Below are 9,387 nucleotides of genomic sequence, written 5' to 3'. Positions count from 1 at the left end.
TAACATGATCCTGCTACAGCACAGAGTTTTATCAGAATACATTCAAAACTTTCAGAGCTGTTGTGTTTACAGACAGAATGAAATGCAAATTCTACGAAAAACGTGAGTTTTTTTTCGTTGAAGATGAGAAGAAACTGCTGAAACCATTTTAAGCTAATTTTTGGTTTACACATGATCTGTACTGATCTGACGCAGTATGTAATAAAGTGAAACCTTCCCTGCGTTTGTCATGATCAGTGTTTACCTGATGAATAAGCCTTGCATCAAGGAATGTTAGAAACTGATCTGACCTGAATGTCTGGTGTAGCGCCTCTACTCAGCACCAGTACACACTCACTTTAAATAGAGACCCTAGACATCTTTCTAGGTTCAGGAGGAGGTTTTGTTTTGGAGACTCACAAAAGGAGTTGGCTTGGAAGTGAATAACTGGGACCTTTATTGCCTCAGTACCATTTATACACATATACAACACAATAACCCAAATTGCACACTAATAGTGCATTTTAAAGGTGACATGTAAAACAAAACAAAATAAAGACACTTAAATGGAAGATTTATACTGAACAGTATCAGAGCTCTTGGGAATGAATGAAACAGATTAAAGTGTTCCTGTTGTGAAGTTTGAATTGTCCAGTCTGAATTGTCCTTTAAAGTCGTTGAAAACCCAAACAGGTGTACTGTAGGGGAATTGTCAGTGTGCAAACCCTATTATCCGGGTAGGAAAAGTAGTGCATAGGGCTTATCTGTAATCCAGGGTTGCTTGAATCAGTTTCTCAGGCAAATCCCACAATCCGATCGCATGGCTGGCCACACCATTTCACGATCATCCAGGATCTCATTTGGGCTGTTCTCGCCGTCAGTGGTTCTCCAGAATCCTTCTAGTAGTTCAAAAAAACCAATCTACACAAACAGTGCAGAACAATCAATTTATTTTCCCATTTTGTGTTCTTAACATGAGCTCATTAACTTCTTTTCCAAATGTATTAATCACAAATGGCATTCCCTTTAGCTTTACCAAGTTACACGAGTTACAGTAACTTGTTTGTACCATTATCAACAATTTTACCAAAATTATATCACAACAAAGAACATCAGCAGCTTAAACAGTAATGTAAACAGTCATAGCAATGAAAGTGACATTCATCCTTAAGGCTGACAAGCAAATGTAACTTAATTCAGTGCAAATACTATTAAACTTGAAATATGAATATGCTCATTCTAATATAAACAGAGCTAGTGCTTCTACTTGAATACCTCCCCCCGATCGGAATATGGCTTCAGTGGGGTGGGGTGGCTAACAGCTATTAGCAGCTAGCATCGCATCTAGCATCGGCATCGTTTAGCTCAAAGCATACAACACTTATAACACACTGTAAAAAAAACAACAGAAGTAAAACAACACGCCAGATTCTCATAGCTCCCGATTGGTTTTTGTTCAAAGGTTTCTGAGCTGAATCGGCTAGTGAAATACATTATCTAACTTAACAGGTAGCTAACGAAAGCACGTGACTCACCGGGATTTTCAGACACAAATAACTTGACAGACGTTATTCCCTTTGTGGTCAGAGTTCGGGACCTAATAAAAGAGTACCTTATTAGCATTTATACGTAAAACAATCTGGTCTCATTAACCGGGTTGCAGTATTGCATACCAAGATACTTTTTCCATGCGCTCCGACACGTACTTGACCGCCGTCAGAGGGAAGATCTCACAGGAAGAGACAGGTAATACTTCCTGCGCACTAGACGCAAGGTCGTCAGAACACAAGACTGCATCACAGCGCCCCCTTGTGACAATAACAGGCTATAGCCTTAGATTACAAAAAGGGATTTTGCAGCCCTGTATTTCACATGGGTTACACCCTCCCCCTTTGACCCAACATGAGCCCCTTCATGCGTCACGCTGTGGTCTACAGATGAACTCTCATAGTCACCTATTGTGTAAAGTGCTTGGTTAAAGCTCTCTATGAGGCTCTGCGCAAAAGAAATTAAGGGATTTCCCAACTCAGGATAATGGAAGTGCCCTGGTGGTCGACGTGTCCTTTCTGACTTACGAACATGATCATTTTTTTCTCCACTGTCAACAGTTTCCTTATGCTCCAGAGCTACCTCAGGGGTTTGTGGGTTCAGATCAATGGTTTCCATAGCTATAGGAGCCTCTACATCAATGGACGGTACATCAATGCTGTCTTCGGCCACAGCTGATTTTTGATTAGTCATAGTTGGTAAAGTTACATCGTCTTCAGTAGGGTGTTGCTCAGCCACAACATCTGGCTCCTCTCCTTCAGCTACTTCAGGAGGCACCCCTACAGGCTCTGCAGGCAGCAAAGGAGAGCTGCCTCTGCAAGGCTCATCCTGAGGCTGAGGGTTTACACAGTCTGCTGGCGTAGCTGGTATACAACTACCCTCCGGTACTGTTTTTCCTGTTTGCTGTCGTCTCTTCGGGATTTCAAACACCTGAACCAACTTTCCAGGAATGACAGAAGACTGCCTAGGATAGACAGGTGAGTCATCTTCAGATTCTGATTGCTCCTCCAGTAACAGAGGCTGACTGCGCCTCGTTCTTGGCCTGCAACTCTTTGGCTTGACCTGGTCAACTTCCTCAGCTTCAGATAAGTCACCACAAGGGAGTAAGAGATCCCTGTGAAGAGTTCGAATAGGACCATCTCCATTCATAGGCTGTACAACATACACAGGTAGGTCTACCATCTTTTCCACCACTCTGTACATGGTTGACTCCCACTTATCTGCAAGTTTGTGTTTATTCCGAAGTCGCAGGTTCCGCACTAGCACTTGATCACCTTTCTCCAAAGTTGACTCCCTGACAGTTTTGTCAAAACGGCGTTTATTCCGTTCAGCAACCTTCTGAGAGTTTTTGGCAGCGATCTGATAGCTCTCTTGAAGGCGAGCCTTCAGAGCTCTCACATACTGAGAGTGAGATGTAGGAGAGCCATCTTTAACTGGCAGGCAGAAAGCAATATCCACGGGAAGCCTCGGCTGGCGACCAAACATTAACTCGTATGGGCTAAACCCAGTGGTTTCGTTCTTGGTGCAATTATAGGCATGAGTTAGTGGTTTCACATAATCGCGCCAATGAGTTTTCTCTTTGTCTTGTAGAGTTCCTAACATGCCAAGAAGAGTTCGGTTGAACCGTTCAACTGGGTTTCCCCGTGGATGATAAGGACTGGTGCGCACCTTCGTGATACCAGCTAGGGCACAGAGCTCTTTAATGAGTTGGGACTCAAAATCCCTGCCCTGATCACTAAGCAGGCGCTCAGGAAAACCATAATGCACCAGAAACTGCTCCCAAAGACACTTCGCAACTGTTGTAGCCTTTTGGTCTTTTGTTGGCATAGCAACAGCGTATTTGGTGAAATGATCAGTTATGACCAGAATGTCTTTGGTGTTGTGACTGTCAGGCTCCAAGGATAAATAGTCCATGCATACCAGTTCCATGGGACGGGTTGTTTGGATACTCACAAGAGGTGCTGCTCTTTCAGGAAGGGTCTTCCTTCTAACACAATGTCCGCAAGACTTAATCTTTCTCTCTACATCAGTTGCCATTTTAGGCCAATAAAATCTTGACCTAACCAAGTCGAGGGTTCTTTCCAAACCCATATGCCCCATGTCGTCATGAAGGCAAGTGAGAATGGTGGACCTTAAAGACTCAGGGACGACAAGCTGAAAGGTGACATCTTCACCTGATTTGCGGGTTCTGTAGAGGAGACCATTTTTCAGTTCCAAACGTTTCCACTCTTTGAGCATTAGTTTAAGCTCTAAGGATGCAGAGTTAGGATTGGAATTTGCTTCACCTCCATTTTCTAACATGTTGACCACATACCCAATAATTGGGTCAGACCTCTGATGTTGTTGGAGTTCTACCTCACTATAGGTAGGTATGACAGAACAACCTAATGTTCCATCATCTGCGTAGACGTCTGGCACCGCATCGGTATGTAGAGCAAGGGACTCTACCAAAGTGATAGATGGTAGGCTATTGTCAGATTCACCTAAGAGATGACGGTGGCACAAGACACTGAATGTGTCAGCTGTCACATCTTGTCTGTTGGGAGATGAAGAGAGATGATGGGAAGCGAATTGTTTCATTCGCTCTTTTTCTTCAAGAGAAGCATAGTCATCATCCACAGTATCATGTGGCCGCCTAGAGAGGCCATCCGCATCTTGATTGCGCTTACCAGCACGATACTTAATATTAAAGTCGAAGGTGGAGAGAGCGGCCAACCAGCGATAGCTGGCAGCATCAAGCTTGGCTGACTTCAAAACATAGGTCAATGGGTTGTTGTCCGTTAAAACCGTGAATGTGTTCCCGTAGAGATAATCTTGGAATTTCTCTACAATGGACCACTTTAATGCAAGAAATTCCAGTTTATGAGCTGGATACCGCTTTTCACTGGGTGAAAGTCCTCTACTTGCGTAGGCAATAACCCTCACTTCACCATCCTGTTCTTGATACAAGGCTGCCCCTAACCCAGAGGTGCTCGCATCAGTATGGAGGACGTATGGTAATTTTGGGTTAGCATATCCAAGCACTGGAGCTGATGTCAGTTTCTCTATGATTACCTCAAAAGCTTCCTGACAAGCAGGTGTCCAACGGCTGGAAAGAGGCTCTTTAGGGTTCAAGTATCCGCTAGGACCGGGTGTCACCTTTCTGCCCTTCCTGTATGGTGGGTAGCCTTTGGTAAGATCATTCAGGGGTTTGACAATTTTTGAATAGTCCTTCACAAACCGTCGATAGTACCCTGCAAAGCCTAGGAAAGACTTGAGGTCACTGAGCGTCTGGGGTCTTGGCCAGGTTTTGAGAGCTCTGACCTTCTCAGGATCGGTCTCTACACCTTTGGTAGACACGATGTGTCCTAGGTATCGCACAGAACTTTGGAAGAAGGAGCACTTTTTGGGAGAAAGTTTCAACCCATATTCTCTCAGTTGCTGAAGGACACGTAGAAGCCTGGTTTCATGTTCCTCCAAAGTGCTGGAGAACACGATGATGTCATCTATGAACACCAGAACTTCTTTCAGATTGAGGCTGCCCATACACCGTTCCATTAAGCGCTGGAAGGTGCTGGGAGCGTTGGTGATCCCCTGGGGCATACGGTTAAACTCGTAAAATCCCAAAGGGCACACAAAAGCTGTCTTGGGCTTATCACATTCCTCCATCTCAATCTGGTAATAACCAGACTTGAGATCCATTACTGAAAACCATTTGGATCCAGCAAGGGCTGAGAAAGCCTCTTCAAGGTTTGGAAGTGCGTACGCATCTCGTATTGTTAACGCATTGAGCTTACGATAATCAATACAAAGACGGACCTCTCCATTCTTCTTTTTAACCACCACAATCGGTGAAGCATAAGGGGACTCTGATTCACGGATTACTCCTGCATCAAGGAGTGCTTGCAAGTGCTTCCTCACAGCTTCATAATCATTTGGGTGGATTGGCCTGGACTTTTGCTTAAAGGGTGCTTCGTCCTTTAAGTTTATGTGATGTTTGACTTTAGATACATGTCCAAGATCCAAATCATGCTGGGCAAAAACATCAGCATAGGCACTTAGACGCTGGGTAACCCTCTCTTTCCACTCCTGCGGGAGGGGAGAATTGCCAAAGTCAAATGTCAAATCTGGGTGAGCAGGTTCATCAACTGGCTGTGCAGTAACATTATAACATTTCACAGTGTCATCGTTTTTGGTTGAAATGGGTGATTCGTCATATATCTTTGCAGGACTATGGAGCTCTGCAATGACACATCTAGAAGGCAGTGTCACGTCATGCTCAGTTTCATTTCTCACCCATATAGGTAACCTATGAGGATGCTTCTTGGGCAAAGTGACAAGACAGCACTCCACAAAAATTCCCCCTGGTAAGATGGATGTCGTTGGCTGTTCAACAATGGCACATTCACCAGCACTGCTGGATCTGACACAGCCTTCAAGGAGAACCCTCCCTTGAGCTGGTACTACGTGTTGCACCTTGCCCTTAAGAGTTACAAAGCCATCGTTTCCGGCTAGGTTTATCTCTCTCCTGACCTTGAGTGTACGGAGGATTTGCCTGTAGCCATAGACCGACGACAAATCATTGGGATCTTTACCTTGACAATATTCGTCGTACAGAACATCAAGTGCATTTGTCCCAATCAGCACAGGCAAGTCACAGTTAGAGCGTAAGTCAGGTACTACTAAAGCAAGGCTAGAAACCTCAGGCTCAGTTTCAATAAAGCTTTTTGGAAACTTAAGGCTGATGGGTATGTATCCCAAGTAAGGAACATTTTGGCCACTAGCAGCCTCAACATCCAGGCCACTGATAGGCTGAATGGGATATTCTGAAAGATTGGTGTTGTAAAATGAAGCGGACACTGTGGTCACTTGAGACCCAGTGTCAAGGAGACAACTGCAATTGACTCCCGACACGATAACATTTGCTGTACATTTCTGTCCTACAAGTCCCTTGGGTAACCTAATCTGGGGTCGTGCTGCACGAGAGAGAGAAGATACTTTGCTCTGAGGTTCCAGTTTGGGACGTTCATGATTACTTTCAGTTCCTGGTAGTCCCTCCCCAGAAACTGATTTTAGTTTAAAGCTGACATATTCTGTTCCTCCCAGACTTGTAGTTTTTGGTTGAACTCCTTACGTTTCATTTCAACTAGTTCAGGGTTTGGTTCATTGCTGCAAGAGGCAGCAATATGACCATCCTCGCCGCACCTGAAGCAGTACCATGGGCGTGGCTTCTTAGTGAGCTTAGTCTCGCTTGGGTCAGATTTCTCTTTAGGAAGAATCTTGAACTTAGGTTTGGTTTTCTTATTTGGCTTATCAGAGTTCTGGCTTGAACTGTCAATAGCTGATGCTTTCAGTGAAGCCACTTGGGCTTGTAGCTTTGCAAGTTTCCTTTCTAACTTATGTGCATCAAAAGGCACTAGCCTATCATTAACAGCTGATACGTCTGTATCATCAGTGACATACTCTCCTACTTCAAGGGAGTTCAAATGTGCCTTAGGCTTAGAAATGCCTAAGTGCTGTTTCATTCGGCTGGACTTTGCCGCTTGCCGGTCCTCCTCAGTACGTAGCATGAGGAGCAACTCTGGAAATGAAGGTGGCTTGTCCTTCTTCTGCTCAAGCTGCAAGGTTGTGATCAAGCTGTTATTCCAGCAACCTCTACAAAACTGTTTAAGCAGTTGGCGATCTGAATCATTTGTAGTGATGCCACCTCTTTTAATGACTTTACTCAGGGTTATCTGCAACCGCTGTAAATAGGCAGAAGGCTTTTCACCTGAGTTCTGGTTTGTGCTCAGGAATTTGGCAAAAAGCTCATCCCCATCATCAACAGTACCATACGCTGAGTCAAGAAGGCTGAGATAGTCATGGGGAGAAGCGTTAGGACCAAGGTGCTTTACAATGTTAGCAGCTGGTGGAAGAAGGCTCTCAACTATTTTCCTTACCATATGTTTGTCAGATATGGTACAATCTATGAGGTGGAATTCAACATTGTTGCGCCACGTATCATAATCAGCTTCGAAAGTAGAGCAAGGGGTTTTCCCCGAGAAGGGCCTGAGCTTTGCATGACCTTGAGAAGGCATTTCATTGTTCTTAATGACATGCTCAACTACTACTCTCTGTACTTCAGGTGTAGTGAGCTGTTCAGGTGGTAAGTAGATAGTGGTTTTTCTGTGCGAGGGAGTCACTTCTACACTTGGAGAGGATGAGTGAGAGTCATGCTCAGGCAAGTGGGTTAAATCACTGCCCAGTTTAAGAGGACTTTGATGCTCTATGATGGCTGGTTCATCTTGGTCTGTGTCACTAGTGAGCTGCAGATTCTGATTAGGCACGGTTACATTTGGTCCAACTGCGGGATCACTCTCAGTGGACTTCTTCATTCTGGCCAGCTCATCTAGTAAAACCTTCTCAAAATCTGCACCACTCAGTTTAGCAAGCCCTTTCAGTTCAGTTAGGTAAGAATGGGTTAAACATGAACCCCTGTCTGCAGCATACAGCGCAGACAGAAGCTGGATATGATGGACAACACTTGGGTTACGGCTTTGTCTTTTGCAAGGCAAGCTATCCTTAAGGAACTGGACTGGTTCACCTGATTGGAACTCCACAATGGCTGTGTTTTTAAACTGTGCCTCTGTGCTAGTTACTTTGATTACTCTTCCAACAGAACCAAACTGCCCTAAGTAATCAATAACCTCATTGTCAACCTCGTCGCCTGTTAACCCTCCTACTAGGACAGAGTTAGGTACTTTGACACCTTCACTTTGGATTACATCCATGTTGTCTTATTGCTCCAACCCAGAATGTCATGGACAATTGTAATGATTTGACCCAAAAGGCATGAAAGCACCAGTTGCTCAACTTCCAAAAATAAAAGGAATTAAACCTCCTGGCTGGCTCGCCACGTTTTGTGTAGCGCCTCTACTCAGCACCAGTACACACTCACTTTAAATAGAGACCCTAGACATCTTTCTAGGTTCAGGAGGAGGTTTTGTTTTGGAGACTCACAAAAGGAGTTGGCTTGGAAGTGAATAACTGGGACCTTTATTGCCTCAGTACCATTTATACACATATACAACACAATAACCCAAATTGCACACTAATAGTGCATTTTAAAGGTGACATGTAAAACAAAACAAAATAAAGACACTTAAATGGAAGATTTATACTGAACAGTATCAGAGCTCTTGGGAATGAATGAAACAGATTAAAGTGTTCCTGTTGTGAAGTTTGAATTGTCCAGTCTGAATTGTCCTTTAAAGTCGTTGAAAACCCAAACAGGTGTACTGTAGGGGAATTGTCAGTGTGCAAACCCTATTATCCGGGTAGGAAAAGTAGTGCATAGGGCTTATCTGTAATCCAGGGTTGCTTGAATCAGTTTCTCAGGCAAATCCCACAATCCGATCGCATGGCTGGCCACACCATTTCACGATCATCCAGGATCTCATTTGGGCTGTTCTCGCCGTCAGTGGTTCTCCAGAATCCTTCTAGTAGTTCAAAAAAACCAATCTACACAAACAGTGCAGAACAATCAATTTATTTTCCCATTTTGTGTTCTTAACATGAGCTCATTAACTTCTTTTCCAAATGTATTAATCACAAATGGCATTCCCTTTAGCTTTACCAAGTTACACGAGTTACAGTAACTTGTTTGTACCATTATCAACAATTTTACCAAAATTATATCACAACAAAGAACATCAGCAGCTTAAACAGTAATGTAAACAGTCATAGCAATGAAAGTGACATTCATCCTTAAGGCTGACAAGCAAATGTAACTTAATTCAGTGCAAATACTATTAAACTTGAAATATGAATATGCTCATTCTAATATAAACAGAGCTAGTGCTTCTACTTGAATACCTCCCCCCGATCGGAATATGGCTTCAG

At 43.8% G+C, this 9,387-nt stretch overlaps 1 long non-coding RNA gene across 1 annotated transcript; it reads right to left on the bottom strand.

The window, feature by feature from the left end:
* Positions 1–412: 412 nt before the first annotated feature.
* On the bottom strand, positions 413–1,862 carry LOC120725807. The gene is made up of 3 exons (XR_005694220.1): positions 1,653–1,862; positions 1,515–1,576; positions 413–900 (listed from the first exon to the last, which is right to left on the bottom strand). It is a non-coding gene; the product is annotated as an uncharacterized LOC120725807 (long non-coding RNA).
* Between the last annotated feature and the right edge of the window lie 7,525 nt (positions 1,863–9,387).

The sequence above is a fragment of the Simochromis diagramma genome, unplaced genomic scaffold (assembly GCF_900408965.1).
Source record: "Simochromis diagramma unplaced genomic scaffold, fSimDia1.1 OVJJ01000734.1, whole genome shotgun sequence".
NCBI classification, from domain to species: Eukaryota; Metazoa; Chordata; class Actinopteri; order Cichliformes; family Cichlidae; genus Simochromis; species Simochromis diagramma.
The sequence above is the reverse complement of the archived record's forward strand: the minus strand, read 5'-3'. Positions and strand labels throughout refer to the sequence as shown.